This window comes from Tiliqua scincoides, chromosome 3, assembly GCF_035046505.1.
Source record: "Tiliqua scincoides isolate rTilSci1 chromosome 3, rTilSci1.hap2, whole genome shotgun sequence".
Classification (NCBI taxonomy): Eukaryota; Metazoa; Chordata; class Lepidosauria; order Squamata; family Scincidae; genus Tiliqua; species Tiliqua scincoides.
The window spans coordinates 228569988-228587470 of record NC_089823.1 but is presented as its reverse complement, the minus strand read 5'-3'; the positions used below and the strand labels follow the sequence as shown (position 1 = coordinate 228587470).

Genomic DNA, 17483 nt, shown 5'->3' with positions numbered 1-17483 from the left:
CAACTTTCCAGCACTGGTGCTGCCACAAATGTTCCCTTACTCTGAGGAGGCCTCTGTGATTGCTCTCCTATCAAAGAATGCAGTACATGCCCCTTTAGCACTGCTACATCAGTGCTGGAAAACTGGATAGGATTGGGCCCTTTATTGTTTGCAGATGGGGTGGAGGAAGCTAAGCAAGGCTAGCACCTCTCCATTTCAGCATGGGAGGGGGAACAGGGAATCTAAAGAGCACCCTAAGGTAATGGATTGGTGATAGCAGTCACAAGATAAGTCTCCAAAGACTGTTTGGTTTGGGGATATTGGATGGGACCCCTTTGAGCAACAGATGCAAAGTCACCCTCATGCAAGTCACCTCAAAGGCTGATTGGCCTGAGATGGGACACACAACCCTGATAACATTACCTTGCCTTGACTCCTTTAGGGATTGGTGGTGATAAACTAGGATGATCAAGGATGAACAATAGGTTTGGAGGCAGGATGGGATTCCAGGCTTCCAAAAGGCTGGAAGATATGGACAGATGAACAGAGCCATTTTCTCCAAGGTAGGAACTGGTCCTGAAAGGGCAGAGGAGTTTTGGGGTAGTTAGGACACACTGCACTTTATGCTTAATGAAGTTGTGGCCCATTTAGAATTCAAAGTTCTTGTCTTGCATCTTATTGGAGTATGTGGGCAATCCCTAGAGTGTTAGTACTAAAACGTTAACAGATGGGCTCTGTGCTTCTCAGTAGGCAAGGAGGAATTGAATACTCCTCACTAACTCTGGAGTAGAAATAGGGTTAATCTACCACAACACCAGGCTGCCTTAGCATCTGTTCCTGATGCAGATGGGAAAAGCTGGTGAGACGGCAAGACAGCTGCCCAGCCGTCTAGAAACGTGCAAGGATGCAGTTACCCCATAAACAGCAGGTACTGCCTCTCTATAAGCAGAAGTATATGTATTTTCTAGGATTCTGAGCATTTTAGCTGAATTAAATACATCTGTATAGGGCTTCACCATGGGATACCATTGACTTAGACCCAATTCTACCTAGAAGTGGCATGACACAAAAGCAGTCATACATGGTGTGATGGCCAGCAGCAGTGGCCATAGCTAGAAGAGGTGCAAAACACTGTTTTGCAGGGAGCCTCACCTCGGTGTGCAGAGGGCCCTTCCCCCTCCCCGTCAGAACCCGTCAAAATGGCATTTGCCTCTATTTTGCTCCCACCGCCCAGAATGGCTCCAAAGGGGAGGGGCCGCTTGCATGCCACAGTGTGGCTCCCTGCAAAACTTAGCGCCTTGCACTCCCCCCAGCTACGCCACTGGCCAACAGTACTGGCCAGCAGCACTACATCATACCAGACTCACCTAGATGCTCCACCAGCCCACATAAGGTGGCCAAGGGGATGGCTTATGGGTGATTCAAGGAAGTTTTGGGATGGGGAAGAGGGAGAGTAGAAGGCAGAGAGCAGGTTGGAGGGGGTGCATCTTGGCAGTAAAGGTGCACACTGGTTGCCATCCCTGATTTTTCAACTGACTCCCCCCCTTCCTTGCCTCGGACTTAAATCAGCAAATTAGCTGATGTGGGTTCAAGGAGACTCATAGGCAATTAGGCAGAGTACAGGGAAGCAAGTAACAAGATTGTAACTTACTCTGCCCCCACCATAGCATGCAAGGCACACTCAGCACAGCTGAACACGGTGGGCGATAGGATTGGGCTGTTAACTCTCACATTTGCTGAAGAGATGATGATTTTGTAAAGCGTTTGATTGCTCACTGGATATTTGCTCTTACTGCTTAGAGATTGAGATTGACATTTCACCATATTCAGGTTTGGTAAATAACTCTGGGGGTTTGGAAATACCCCCTTCCAGAAAAGGAGAGGTAAACCCCCCTCCCAATTCAAGAACTCTTCTGAGCTTCAAGTGCTCAGCAAAAGTCTCAGTTCTCTCCCAACCCGCTACATCCCTCTTATCTCTTTCAGTGCTGGAAAACAGAAGCAACAGCAACAGAGCATCCCTATGGGGAAGAGGGTGCTATGTGGGGAAAAGGGAAGGTTTTTCTTCCTTCTTTCGGCCTCCCTGAGTTATTGCAGCATGTCCCAGCACAAGAGAAAAGTGGCTACTAGTGAGGATTGGGGACTGAACTAAGGAAAGGTGTTTTTTTTTTTATCCTTCCTTCTCCCCCTCCCATTTATGTTGCTAAAAAACACAGTGGCCCTTGGGATCTATAGTTTTTTCAAGGGCTGTTGCCATAGGCCTGCTTTGCAGTCAAGAACAGACCAGACATAAAGTATTGTCCATCAATAATACAGCCTTAAGCTCACCTTTCCATCTATGAAATTCTTTTAAAATCCTTCCGTAATTTCAATACTATAGCAGAATAAACAAATACTCCCAGTTTTTAATGAAGTTTATCTTTAGGATGAAAGAACTCATAAGTAAGCCAGAAAAAAAAAAAAAAAAAAACTATGTTGGTTACTTGGAATTTCAGCAACATCCTTCTCACTTCTTTTAATGCATATTATAATTTGAACCCACAGATGTGATGCACACAAGTCTACTAAAAATAACCCAAACATTAATGCTGCTTGGGTTACTTTTGAGGGCAGCTGGGAGTCTTGCTTGATGAAACCACTCTGCAGTGCAGGAAGGAGAAGATAACTTCAGCATAGACAAAACATCAATTATAGAACAGATTAATGCTAACGCCATAGACTATCCCCTGGGTTTCGGCTTTTCAAATACTTCATAATAAGGGTAAATAAGGATTTTCAATTTAAAAAACAAACAAACCATAAATCTGACATAGGGAATATCATTGCTAATGGTAAAGAGTGCAGTGAGGCTTGTAGAATTCAAAAGGAAATCGGAAGGGTGTGCAAACTTTATGGATTTTAGCATCAGCGCTCAGATCCATTATAAAATACCTCATACATGTTGGTAGGGCTTTGCATAAGGGAAAGGGCTGGTTATCATTAGTACATGGCAACCAGCCAGTCGCAGGTTTCCCAACCTCTACTAAGTATCACATGCAGCGGAAGATTTGTGCACACCAAACAGCAACTGTTACCCTGCACGTGCCCAATCTCATCTGATCTCAGAAGCTAAGCAGGGTCAGGCCTGGTTAGTACTTGGATGGGAGACCGCCTGGGAATACCGGGTGCTGTCGGCTTATACCATAGTCTTTCGAGACTGAAGGTTGCCAACCAGTGGCTGCACAGAAAACTCTGAATACACTCACTTGAAGCATCCTACCAAGGCCAAAAAGCGGACATGATGCAAATAATGGGCTTGCTACCCAGATCAGCTAAACCCTGTCCAATGTCCCCTTCTCTCCCAATCACAGTTAATAAGAGAAACACAAAACGTGATGTCATCTAGCATGCATCTTCTCTCCCTTGTACCATGTAATTGGTTACTTTACATGTGCACCTGTGGGGGGCACAGATGCACAATGTTGTGTTTCTCATATTAAATGTTCCAGGGAGACAAAGGGAACTGGATGCAGAGGAGGAGAAATCCATAATTGTTATAAATAACTTCCTGTGATCTTCTGATTCATGGAGGAGAAACTAGAGATCAGCTTCTGATTGGCATCCCCCATGCTCTGACGGTCATCCCAAGGGGGCAAGTTCACATCATAGGGACATCTTATGTGACATCCATTCCCTTAAACTACTTCTGACTAGATTAATTGAATACCGAGAATTCCAGCATTTACAGAAAACAATTGCATGTCACATGTCGATTATGAAATTCTGTTGCATGTTTGTTGTCAAACCAGTAGGGAATATGGTGTGCTCCCTGGGGCATTTGGTGGGCCGCTGTGTAATACAGGAAGCTGGACTAGATGGGCCTATGGCCTGATCCAGTGGGACTGTTCTTATGTTCTTAATACCACTGTCACATCCTTGATAGAAATAATTCACCCTTCAAATTCATAGAAGGTAACTTTAAAAGGAAAATATTGGTGCATTTCCCAATTCCAAAAGGCATAAACAAATTGTCATTTAAATATAAGATAACTCAAACGCAGACAATCTGATATAATAATTCATGAGCATTCTTGTGTAATTTGCCAAAATGTTCTCCATTGCTGCAAGCTCAATATGATTTCCTTCATCATCCTTCGAAGAACGGATTTCCCAAACTCCTTGCAAGGTGGCCAGAGTTGAGCTCTCTCAGCATGGCATTCCAGCCCACTGAGAGGATGAAGGAGCAATAGATTGACTTTTGTTGGAGCTCTGACACCCCAACCCTTTCAGGTCAGGCTTATGAAAAAAAAACTCTGCTTGATGTCTTTGGTGCCTCTGACAGGTGTTCTCCTGGGTGAAACTATTAGCTCTTCAGGTAGGAGTACAGGAGACCAGTCTGTCTTCTTCAATGTGAAGATTTTTATTTTTTTTAAGTACCAGAGGGGTACAGATAAATTAAGTAGAAAGAGTGTTCAGGCAAGTGGTGCCAAATGCATGCTTTTAATGTCTTTCACAGGAATTCACAGAAAAGTCAGCACTTCATTAAGCAGACATCTGCTTCCTTTTGCTTTGAAAGTGAGCATCATACCACGTAACTTAAAGCCCAAGGCTATGCATGTCTACTCAGAAGTTAAGTACCACTGTAGCCAATAGGGCTTACTCCCGGTAAGTCTGGATAGGATTGCAGCTAGGCAGCCCAATCCTAAACTGTGTTGTCACAGCCAGGAGCATGGTCTGTGCTGCATCCAAAGCAGCTTAGGAGCCAACTGGAGATCACCTTGTGGTAAGGAGATATATTTCCCCTTACCCTGAGTAAAGCCCCAGCCAGCCCTATGGGGCTTCTCCTATCCACACCAGCTATATAGGGTCAGCAGGCAGCTGTCACCTGCACGTGGCCTCTCGTCATATGCGCTGTGGCCAAAGCCTGTCAACAGAGTGGCTGATGTGTCACCAGCCTGGGACTTACAGTGGCAGGTCACAAGATGGTTGGTTGGCAACCTTCAGTCTCGAAAGACTATGGTATAAGCCTACAGCACCCAGTATTCCCAGGCGGTCTCCCATCCAAGTACTAACCAGGCCTGACCCTGCTTAGCTTCCAAGATCCGCCACTGCAAGCCCAGTGACGGGGTCCTGGAAGCTAACCATTTGGAGTCCCCTAGACCAGATGGCAAGCAAAAGGTCTTGGGGTAGAGGCAGGCATGTCAGAGGTACGCAGACAGTCTGTGCAAAATCTAAAGATGAAAGGGGTATGTGTATTAAGCAGACGTAGATCAACGCCTAAGAGAGTGAACTAGTTTCAATATACACATTGCATTGTTTTGAGTAAGAGAAACAAACAATGGCTCTACCCCCGTATTTTGGAAATCATGTTGGCAACCTTCAGTCTCGAAAGACTATGGTATCACGCTCTGAAAGGTGGTTCTGGAACAGCGTCTAGTGTGGCTGAAAAGGCCAATTCAGGAGTGACAGTCCCTTCCACACCAGGAGCAAGTGCAGTCTGTCCCTGGTCTGTCTCCCTGGCTATGGGCCTTCCTTCTTTGCCTCTTTGCCTCAGTCTGTTGGCCAAGTGTCTCTTCAAACTGGGAAAGGCCATGTTGCACAGCTTGCCTCCAAGCGGGCGCTCAGAGGCCAGGGTTTCCCACCTGTTGAGGTCCACTCCTAAGGCCTTCAGATCCCTCTTGCAGATGTCCTTGTATCGCAGCTGTGGTCTACCTGTAGGGCGCTTTCCTTGCACGAGTTCACCATAGAGGAGATCCTTTGGGATCCGGCCATCATCCATTCTCACAACATGACCGAACCAACGCAGGCGTCTCTGTTTCAGCAGTGCATACATGCTAGGGATTCCAGCTCGTTCCAGGACTGTGTTGTTTGGAACTTTGTCCTGCCAGGTGATGCCGAGGATGCGCCGGAGGCAGCGCATGTGGAAAGCGTTCAGTTTCCTCTCCTGTTGTGAGCGAAGAGTCCATGACTCGCTGCAGTACAGAACTGTACTCAGGACGCAAGCTCTGTAGACCTGGATCTTGGTATGTTCCGTCAGCTTCTTGTTGGACCAGACTCTCTTTGTGAGTCTGGAAAACGTGGTAGCTGCTTTACCGATGCGCTTGTTTAGCTCGGTATCGAGAGAAAGAGTGTTGGAGATCGTTGAGCCAAGGTACACAAAGTCATGGACAACCTCCAGTTCATGCTCAGAGATTGTAATGCAGGGAGGTGAGTCCACATCCTGAACCATGACCTGTGTTTTCTTCAGATTTTGGAAATATAAAATCTGAAAGTTCCCTAGTCCAGTCATTCAGTTCACTTCAGCACTTATGTGAATCTCACAGGTTCTTTGCAAGGCAGAGATCAGAAAAAAAGTCTAGAAATGAGACAGGCTTTATATTGTCAATATAAACTGTAGATGTTTGTTGCTCAAGGCACCAAGGACTGTAATTTCAACACGAATGCTACACAAAGTTTAAATAGGTTGCAGTACAAATGGCCAGGGAAGCAATATGTGGCTTCACCCATCCACATGCTTGAGATATGTCATTTGTAGCCATTCTATTCTTCAAAAGAGGAGACAAGCATGGAGCCGGGTCTATTAAACTAAGGCTGGACAGAGGATGAACATTTTGCTCTAGGCAGTGGGGCAGGTGGATGAATGAAGAGACCCAGTAGATGCCACAGAGTTATACTTTTCTGCCACCTGAATTGTTACACGGTTCACCATCACACGCATTTAACAGCAGAAATCATAAATTCTAACCCTCCAGTGTTTTCTCCAAAACACCACATCCAATGAGAAACTTCTTATCTCTTTCAACAGCCTGCTGCCCAAGATAATTACAGTGCTGTAATATTTACGAAGCCTGCCTTTCAGCCAAAGCGCTTAGCACACCTTAATTGAGATTCAGAATGCCCTTGTGAGGTAGGCGTTAGGTAGTGAAATTTAACATATGGAAATGTATGGCATGAAGGCCAACATTTTATGGGATATTTAGTGCTTTTTTTGTTCTAACATTAACCTTTCCTCATGTTACATCTGACACATGTACAATCAGATTATAGTGAACCTAAGTGTTGATCTGTACGCATGCATAGTTATAGACACATTACATTCAGTGCACATACAGCAGTGCACTTGGATCTATATTCTACATTTTCTAGGGCAGGAGTGCCCAAACCCTGGCCCTGGGGCCATTTGCGGCCCTCGAGGCCTCTCAGTGCGGCCCTCAGGGAGCCCCCAGTCTCCAATGAGCCTCTGGCCCTCCAGAGATTTGTTGGAGCCTGCTTGATGATGTCACTTCCGGTCATGACATCACTTCCAGTGGGTCCTGACAGATTCAGACAGATAAAAAGTGGGTCCCGCTGTTAAATGTGTGAGAACCACTGTTCTAAATGTACTGTGTGACATTCTCTCTTCTGTTTGATGGCAAGTGGAGCACAACTGAAATTAAACACAAAATCTGTTAAGCAGAAACAGCAGGCTGTGTGGTATATAGTTTTCTGGAGCTACTTGACTAAGATTTGTCTTTTCCACAACAAAACCGATAAAATACTTTCTTCATCTTTGGCAGGACTTATCTCAGAATTTATGACATCAATCTTTAAAGACTGAAAGTTGACAGTTTCTGAGTGTGCCACAGTATAATCAGAGGTGACATAAATTACAATATATTTCAGGCTTTCCCTCCCTTTCCATTAGAAAATGCCCTTCAAAAAATTATTCTGACGGAGTGTAACTGAACGGGAGGGGGGGGAGGAGATATGACGTACACAATGAATCTTCAAGATAAATGCAGGAAATAAAATCAGCAGAACAGTGAATGCAAAGTCCTTTTTCATCCTATTGTTTTTCAAGGAGCAATGGGAGCTTGTTTTTGAAGCTTTCTTCTCTGGGAGATACCGGCGGCAAAGAAGTGTTTGGGAAAATGCGACACCATATTTTAAGAAGTTCAAGGGTTTGCCGTTCTCAAGTGTTTCCCATTGCCAGTCTGCTCACGAGAGTTTGAACAAGGCCTCATTCATTTTATGAAGGGAAAAACTTCAAGACGTGCTCCATCAAAGATGAAATGGCATGGAGCAGATGCTGAGAATTAGCTGGCTGGGAGTAGGAAGATAATGAGCAAAGTTCCCATCCCACTAAGTAGCAGAGACATCTGTTAAGTACCATGGTTGGCAATCTTCAGTCTCGAAAGACTATGGTATAAGCCTACAGCACCTGGTATTCCCAGGTGGTCTCCCATCCAAGTACTAACCAGGTTTGACCCCGCTTAGCTTCTGAGATCAGACAAGATCTGATACAGCTACGTATAGCCAGCCCAGTAACCATGGCTCAGGTCTAAATATGAGTCCTAGAAATCCCCCATTCAAGGGAGGGTGATCTTCCTGAGCATCCAAGACTCATATCTAAGCTAGGAGTTTTAAAAGAGTCAGTCCTTTCACCAGTAGCATAGCTACAGGGGGAGCAATGTGGTCAGTATTGCAGGCTCCAGAACGTGTTGTGTAATGCATGTTACAACGCACAGTTGCTATCGCTGCCCAGAAAGGCTCATATGGCAAGAGAGAGAGACCAGTTACATGGCATGTCTCTGTAGCTACATTACTGCCTTTCATCAGCCCTTCACACAACCCCTCCAAATGAACATTTTAATCAACCCTCTGGCAGCAGCAAGTGGTGGAAGGCTACAAGCAAAGATGAGTGAATATTGAGGCCTCCTTTCTTTCCGTACATTCTCCCTACCATTGCTATGGTGCAAGAAGTGGTGAGCTTCAAGGGCCCCTCCTTTCTTTTACTCCATTGCTCTGAGATGCATGGAGGCTCATTCACCTGTGGAAAGACTACAGATTCCAGCAGGCTGTGCACCATTCTTCTGGATTTCCTGAGGACCAACACATCAGATCACTTAAAAATGGAGAGAAGAGAGCAAAGAGAATAAAAAAATATATATTCCTACAGAACAATGGGGCAGAGGACATAATCCCCACACTCATTCATTGTTGCTTGCATGAGAACAACGGTAGGGAAGAATGAATGCCTCTATATTCACCACTTGCCATCCTCTGTCACTTCTGGAGAAGCAAGTGAAATGTTCATTTGGAGGCCTGATGGGATGGGGAGTGAACTTTTCCAACCATCATATTGGCTTAGAACAGGGGTGCCTAAACCCCGGCCCGGTGGCCACTTGTGGCCCTCGGGGGCTCCCAATCTGGCTCCCCAGTCTCCAATGAGCCTCTGGCCCTCCAGAGACTTGCTGGAGCCTGTGCTGGCCCAACGGAACGTTTCTCAGCATGAGGACAACTGTTGGATCTCTCACCTGAGCTGTGGGACAAGGGCTCTCTTCACTACTTGCCATTTCACATCTGTGATGCAACAGTGGCAATGAAGGAAAGGCTGGCCTTGCTTTGTGCAAGGCCTTTTATAGGCCCTGAACTACTACAAGACCTTCACTCATTCATATAAGTGCCATCTCTAAAAAAATTCATTTATGTAAATTTATTCAAATTTTAAATGTAAATTAATTTTTTTCCCCCGGCCCCCCGGCACAGTGTCAGAGAGATGATGAGGCCCTCCTGCCAAAATGTTTGGACACCCCTGGTTTAGAAGATGAAACAATTTATTGCTGATTCTTTCCAGAAGAAATTGTTTCATCTCCAAGTTTGTACAGTGAGGAAAAACACAGTTCTTTCATTTCTACAAGATAGCTTCAACTGACAGAGGCCAAGGTTGTGTAACAAAAGGGAGCAACAATGGTGGGGTTTTGATCCTCATAAGATCTTGTTGATGTTTCCAGAACATCCTAAGCCAGAACCTACCCAAATCAAGAGACAGGTTAAGAAAGAGTTTGTACAAATATGATTGCTTTATCGCTGTAGTTGGGACAGGACAGTTTAAGGGTGATGGTTCTTCCCAAGAAAGACAATAAAATGAGGTGTCAGATTAACAGAGTTTTGCATTGCTCCATCTTAAGTAACCATGAGTGTCAGCAACGCCTCCTAGAAGAACAGTGCCATACAGCTGACAAATAAGAAGATTTTTGGAATGCCCACGAGGTGGGTTTTCAATAAAATAGCTTTATTAGTCTAGCATAGGACCGTTTAAGCCCCCAGGGACTGGATCCATGGTTCAGATGGATCCGTCTACCTGGTGAGCAGACATTTTCGTTCCACCTCTGAGTGTCTCCTCTGCTGGATAGATCTGGGCACCAGGATGCTCTGGTCAGTTGCATCTGCCCATACACCCTGTCGTGCAGCATTCTGGGATGCCAGGCAAGAGATGCAACTGCCCAAAGTATCCCAGTACCCAGATCTACCCAGCAGAGGAGCTGGGTAGGATTCCGCACAAGGGTGGAATGAAAAGCTACAGTCTGAACAGGGACTGCATTTTCGTCAGACAGCGGTCGCAACTTTGGGAGCCGCTGATCTAGCAGTACAAACTGTGTTTGAATGCATGACCACCATTCTCCTTTGCCTCCCCCGTTAGCACAGCCTCAGAAACACTGTGAACTGGAGAAACATCACTGGTTCACTGCGGGCCCTTTCCGGAAGTCTCTTGGGGATGGATGTGGATACGTTCTCCCCTTCTCAGACATGCAACTACTGATGCCATTTGTTATATGGCCTCACTGTTGAGAGTGGGGAGATGCGACAATTTGGGAGAGTGGAACATCTAAGAAAGGGACAACATGGGAGAGCAGACTCTGCATTTGAAATGTACGCAGGCAGTCCGTCACAGCGCAACTGATACGCTTTGAACTGTATGTTTCCAAGCATCTGAACGGATGATCCAACAAGCCAAAAATGGGTAATTACCACACGGTACACCAGCATTTGCCTGCTTGTCAAACGGCACAGGATGACAAATTGTATCTTGAATTATTAATGCCCAGTTTTTCAAAGCCTGTCACTTCCAAGGCTCTCTTTCTACCTTTGTCTTTAAACACGGCGATCAGCAAAAGTGAGGCCCCGTGTATTCCAGTCCACCTCTCAGAGCTGAAACTTCTACTTCAAGGTCCTCATTTTCGATGCATTTCAGTGCGGTCTGATTGACTTCTCAAATCAGTGAAGAACAGACCGCAATTGGAGCCAATCGTGCTGAACTAAAAGGAGCTGTTGGCAGAGCGGACGGGGGGGGAGAGTTGGAGGCAGAGCTCAACATGGAGAGATAAACAGTATCACCCGTACGTTAAGGGAAAAAGAATTCCATTTAAAAACATTAAAGGATTTCTCTTTTAATGCCAGGAATTCTTTTGAACACATGCCACATTAAAGGGAGGGGGAAAAATCCTCTGTTCTAACTATTCATATTGCACAGCTTCATTTTTCTTGTTATTGTAGAGATCATAAAAATCTCACAGGAGTTTTGAATATGACTTCCAGCATGCCAAACTACAGCTCCTGCCCTGCCCCCGTGTTATCCGTCCAAAGTGAATAGCATAGCAGTAAAAAGCTTCAAGGATAATCATACGATTATAGTCTAACCCCCATACAGTAGCAAGACACTCTAAAGGGCCATTTCATACAGCAGTTGGAACACCCACAACAGCACATTGACTAGCTGCCTGGGTGAGAAAGTGGAGGGGAACCCTAAAACAAAACAGATGCCACCTGCTCCTGTTTGCTAAATAGCAGGCTTTCAGTGGAGGGAACTGAGACCATCTCTGAGCCCATGGCCTTCATGTGGGGCTGGTTATGGGGTGACTCTCTTGGGCCTACCCAGTTGGGAGAGGGCCCATGGAGGAAAGTTTGCTGAGAGCCCCCTGAAACCAGGACTGATTTTACACCAACATCATGACCACAGTCACCACTGTTTTCAAACTAATCTTGCTGCGTTTTTAGTCTGCTATTTTTCTCTTATCAGCTTGTGGCCATCTCAGTAAGATGAACAAGAGTGGCACCCATTTAGGACCAGGGTGGAGCAATCAAGGGCCATCAGGTCACAAGGTCCCTTGAGCTCACATGACTAAAGATCCCAAAAGGAGTCTTAGGAAGAAAGACCATAAAAAACTGGCTCACCAGAACCCCGGGTCTTTTGTTTCTTGCTCGTCCACCTGCCTTGCTGCAGATGTGCTTCTTCATGACCACTGATGCTGTGCTGCCTCCATTCTAGCTGCTATCCAAGAGCCACCATGCCAAGATGACACCCAGGACTGAAACAGTCCTTCCAACTCTGAGTCTTCTTCCCTGCTTCCCTCTTTGAATGCAACCTGAAGCCACTGTGGGCTACACAGTGTATTGGAATTGCAGAAGATATTACCGAGGAGATAGGGTGTGGTGTCCACAGTGCCCCTTGCTCTGAGTAAATGCAGGATTAAAGCCCAGGTGGTAGCTGGAGGTGTGCTGCACAACTGCAGCCACTAGAGCATAAGGAGATCCCTCAGGTATATAGGGAGCACCTGAGGCAGAAAGGGTTGGTGGGTTTTGAAGGAGTGCAGGTTGGAGGTAGGAGAGGAGGCTGGCTGGGTTTATGGAATTGGATTGTAACTGGACTTTGGCTTTGGACTCTGATTTGGATACCCTGACGGATTGGACTGACCTACCTGGAACCTGACTTTGGACAGTGACTTGGCTTATTGGCAACTCTGATTGATGGGACTGGCTTACAAGGCCCAGTGGATTGGGATTTGGCAAAACACACAGTCATCCTTTGAGGACCGCCTTGCAATACACCCCCTTCCCCTGGAAAAGCAGCTCCGGCTATCTTGTCCTGTCTCCTTCCTAAATCAGCATAACTACAGCCTAGCACTTGCGCTCACTTCAACAACCTTTCCAGTTTTTATGCCCTACTTCTGATCAGGAGGATTGCTTGGTCTCAGCATCCTAGCCCCGAGACTCCTGCAGCACAGTGCACACAAAACTTCAGGAGCATACAGATTTGACCCACTGGTGCTACTGAAATGAACCACTGGTGCCACCCCCATTCCAGCTGCTTTCCAAGATCCAGCATGCCAAAATCCTTGGTGCAGCCTTGCCATCAACCCACTGTTGATGAAGAAAATCTTCTGTTTTTCCTTGTCTTGTGTGCAGCCAAATTGATAATATGATTAGTGCCTCTATAATTTCTATATATCGTTCTCCTCTCTCTCTCTCTCTCTCTCTCTCTCTCTCTCTCTCTCTGTGTGTGTGTGTGTGTGTGTGTGTGTGTGTGTGTGTGTGTGAATGAGTGACTGTAACATTTTCATTTCGCTTTCCTGCATTTGTAAACTTATCACTACAATAAAAACTGGATTACTGCACTTCCACCTCACCTTCCTCTTCCTTCCTTTGCTGAACCATTGGGCTGTGTCACTGGCCACTGCAGCAGTACCCAGCACACAAAATAGATTTCCCTTATGTGTATACGTTAATGCGCCAAGTAATACTGGGTGCACATCAGGCATGCATGACCCAGGTCAGTTTCATGTCATTCTGCTTGGGCTAATGGCAGGGAAGCATTAAGGTCAACAGCCCTTTAGAGGTAAGGTCAAACTGGTTCTTCAGAATATCACTCCCCCCCCCCCCCACACACACACACAGTGGCAGCCACTGACTAGCTGGCTCAGGACCAAGCATTGCCTTTTGGGAATTTCCATACACCTAAAGTCTGAAACTAGAACAAGGCCAACGTCCTGGAACCCATCTGGTTTTGAACAAGACTTTTAGGCACCGCAAAAGGAGAGCTTTCAACCTTGGCTTCCCTTACAAACTTCACTGCAAATTCAGTCAGGCTTACAGAAGGGAGTCAGCATGCAATACAGCCTTATGAAAACAGAAGCCACAGTGGAAGCTGAGTGATGCAGTGGAAAGAGTATGGGGGAGGCCATACCTGTGGATCCGTATCTATGGTTTCATTTATACCCTTGCCTCCTGAGCCCCTCGCCTCCGGAGGGTAGGGGTGGGGTGTTCCCTCATATGAATTCAGCTTTCCATGGGAGGTTTCATTCCCACTTTGGGGCAGGCTACCTCATTTACATGGGTATCCCAACCACATTTTCTTCCAGGTCATTCCATTCTATTGAAGTTTCATTGGGGGGGGGGGGGTTCATTCTACTTTATTCTCACAACAACCCTATGGGACAGTTTAGATTTAGAGATAAATGACCAGCTGAAGGTTATCCTGTGAGCTTCATGGCTGAAGCTGAACAAGCGTAGGCAGCCCTGTGGGAAGGTGAATGTTCTCTCTGCCAAGCCAGCCGTGGATCTTCTTTCACTTCCTTCTCTAACTCTGCAGGAAATGCCTGTTGACTTTCTGATGCAGTCATTCATACAACAGCTCCTATTCGTCTTGCCTCGTTTTCATGCTACTTCGTTCATTGAAAAAAAAGTTACCTAGAGAGTGATGTGCCTGAAGTAATAATACTCCAAAAAGCTACAGTTAATGAGGCATGATTTCTTACTTACTTGAGCTGAATTAATCAATTTGAAACATTAAATCTCACACTTACTTCTGTGTAGCTGCATCAATTCACTGTGAAACGGACTTTCGGATTATATTTAAAAAGTGTCTCTCTTTTGCTTTAATCAAAAGACTTCAAGGTCTGTCAGTGGTTCCCATCTTCTGTCAATGGTTCCCATCTTCTGGTGCATAGAAGCGTCTTGGTTTACTAATCCTGCTAAGGTCAGCTGAAACTTTTATGTTCAAAATCTTTTTTTAAATAAAAAATCTTAGCCATTTAAAGGCAGAAAAGAGAGAGAATTAGGACTGCTTCTCATTCTTTTCTCTGGGGATAAATTTGGAGGCACCAACTTGGGGGACTGGATGAGCAAGAAATAGAGTCCTGTCAGCTATGAACTTAACTGCCAGTCAATGGTGTAGCTAAGGGGGTGCAGGGGTAGCAGCTGCACTGGGCATCAAGCTTTAGGGGGGCAATAAGCTGAGCTTGACACTAGTGACCAAAATTGTGAAAATTTTGGTATTACCATGATGGTAATACCATCATGTTATATATCATTGGAAAGGTAATTTAATGCAGAATGCAATGAAACAATCTGCATTGGAATATCTGTATTCTATTAAACGTTATGGCCAATTAACCGGAATATAAAAACACAACTGCCTTATGGAACAAAAAGTGGATTTTCTTGACTCAGAACTGAGCTATGAGACTGATTGAAAGAGCCTGAGTGACCTGATTGGTAGAGCCAATGACATGTTGTTATGTTATTGACATTTTGCAATGACATGTCATTATGATACAGCAGGGGTGCCCAAACCCTGGCCCGGGGGCCACTTGTGGCCCTCAGGGGCTCTCAATCAGGCCCTCAGGGAGCCCCCAGTCTCCAATGAGTCTCTGGCTCTCCAGAGACTTTTTGGAGCCCGTGCTGGCCCAACACAACTGCTGTCAGCAAGAGGACGACTGTTCAACTTCTCACCTGAGCTGTGGGACAAGGGCTCCCTCCACTATTTGCTGTTTCAAATCTGTGATGCAGCAGTGGCAGTGAAGGAAAGGCTGGCCTTGCTTGTGCAAGGCCTTGAGCTACTGCAAGACCTTCATTCATTCATATAAGTTCCATCTCTAATATATTCATTTATGTAAATTTATTCAAATTTGAAATGTAAATTAATTCGGCCCCCAGACACAGTGTCAGAGAGATGATGTGGCCCTCCTGCCAAAACGTTTGGACACCCCTGTGATATAGCATGGAACCAATAAGGTGTTAATATGAGTCAGCTCTCATTTCCAGGTATCATAATACAGTTACCCCTGCTAATTGGGTAAAGAGGCACTTTTTCAAGTGGTGCTCCTCTTATATTTAGCAGAGGGAGAATGACCATCCCTCTTTACCCCAGCACAGTGTCTCTAACCAATCAGGTGCACTCTTTTTATTTATTTACTTAATTAAATTTGATTTTGTCTTGGAGGAGGGGAGCTACAAATATACTTTGACCCCGGGTAGCAGTTAGATGCCTTAGCTATGCCACTGACTTGGGGAGGTGGTAGAGCAAGTGGGTGGTGAGCTGCTGGGGGGAGGAGGCATGTTTTCCCCCAATTTTCACTTTTTAAAAGTCCAGGCATAATGTCACTTCTAGTTGTGACATCACTTCCGGGGCATCATTTGCACCGGGTTTTGCACCGGGCTACGCCAGGCTACACGATCATTAGCTACGGCACTGCTGCAAGTGAAAATGTTTTTCCAAGAATCTTATTAGTTGGCAGTCATTATTTGTTTCTTCCTCCTATAGAGACCATAAGGGCCCAATCCTATCCAACTTTCCAGCCCTGATGCAGCTGTGCCAACAGGGATTGCACTGTATCCTGCATGGAGGAAGCAGTCACAGAGGGTCTCCTCAAGATAAGGGAATGTTTGTTCCCTTACTTTGGGGCTGCACTGTGGCTGCATTGGTGCTAGAAAGCTGGTTAGGGTTTTGCCCTTAGAAACATTGCTCTCACTGTGATTGGCTTCAGGACTGTGTTACATGATGATGTACCATTGTCTTGAAGCCAATGACAATGAGGGCAAAGCTTCTTGCCCTCAGTCTCTGGGGAATCCTGGGAAAAATGGCAGGCACAAGCCACTAGAGCTCCAGGGATCACCCACCATCAGGGTTGCACAATAATTGCTGCATTGAAAATGTTAGCTGAGCATGGTTATACCACTCTACGCCCTATACCCAAATTCATTAAAAGTTCAAATGGGAACTGTCCATTCAGCCTTACTTACAGCCCAATCCTATGCATGTCTACTCAGAAGTCAGTCCCATTTGAGTCAATTGGGCTTACTCCCAGGAAACTGTAGATAGGATTGGGCTGACTATCATCTGAAAGTAATTTAATTTAACCCGGGTAATTTCACTGAAGGTAATAACATGCACATTTTCAAAAACAAAACAAAAACCTATGCAACAGCTATGACTGTGATATTTGCTGAAAAGATCCACAAACAGGAGATTCACTTCCTCCATGTTCCTATAGGTTTCAGAGTTGCCCATTCTGTCCTCCCTATCAGAAGGATATGTTCTGCAATGGATATGAATTATGAGAATAGACATAACTCAGATTGACAGCAGATAGGGTCATATGTTAGCATGAGCATTATGGCTCACAAAAACAAAGTGCCCTCTTGGACCTCTTGGACTAAAGAGAGAGAGAAAAAGCTGCAAAATAATTTGTTTTCACATGGATTCCTCCTCATCAAGGGTTATTATTACACATGACAGTGAACGAAACCTCTGTGAACTGAAGCAGAAATGCTGAACTGACAGCATAATCCTTGGTGTATATTTTGCCCAATGGTTTACTCCCAGGAAAGTGCATATAATATTAGTGACAGCAGGGACAGTTTGGACGATAAAAAGGAGGACTGGGACAAAACCACACATAGGTACTAGTGGCAGCAGGGACTGTGGGCCAAGGAACCACAGTGTGTCTAGATATGCCTAGACCAGCGTTTCTCAAACTGTGGGTTGGGACCCACTAGATGGGCATAGCATCTAGCTCATCCACCACTGAAAATACAGAGTTGAAAATACAGGATACAGAGCTGCTGGGAGAGAGGGATGGTGCTTTGCCCTGAATAGGTGGAAAGATGGGACGCTGGGAAGAGGGCAGGGCTGTGTGGATGGAGAAGAA

At 45.5% G+C, this 17483-nt stretch overlaps 1 protein-coding gene and 1 pseudogene across 1 annotated transcript in view; one reads left to right on the top strand and one right to left on the bottom strand.

Annotated features, from left to right (window-relative positions):
* NAALADL2 (N-acetylated alpha-linked acidic dipeptidase like 2) overlaps nucleotides 1-17483 on the bottom strand; it is a 395487-nt gene that overhangs the window by 148728 nt on the left and 229276 nt on the right. The gene's annotated exons all lie outside the window — the stretch shown is intronic.
* LOC136646387 (5S ribosomal RNA) lies at nucleotides 3033-3152 on the top strand (annotated as a pseudogene).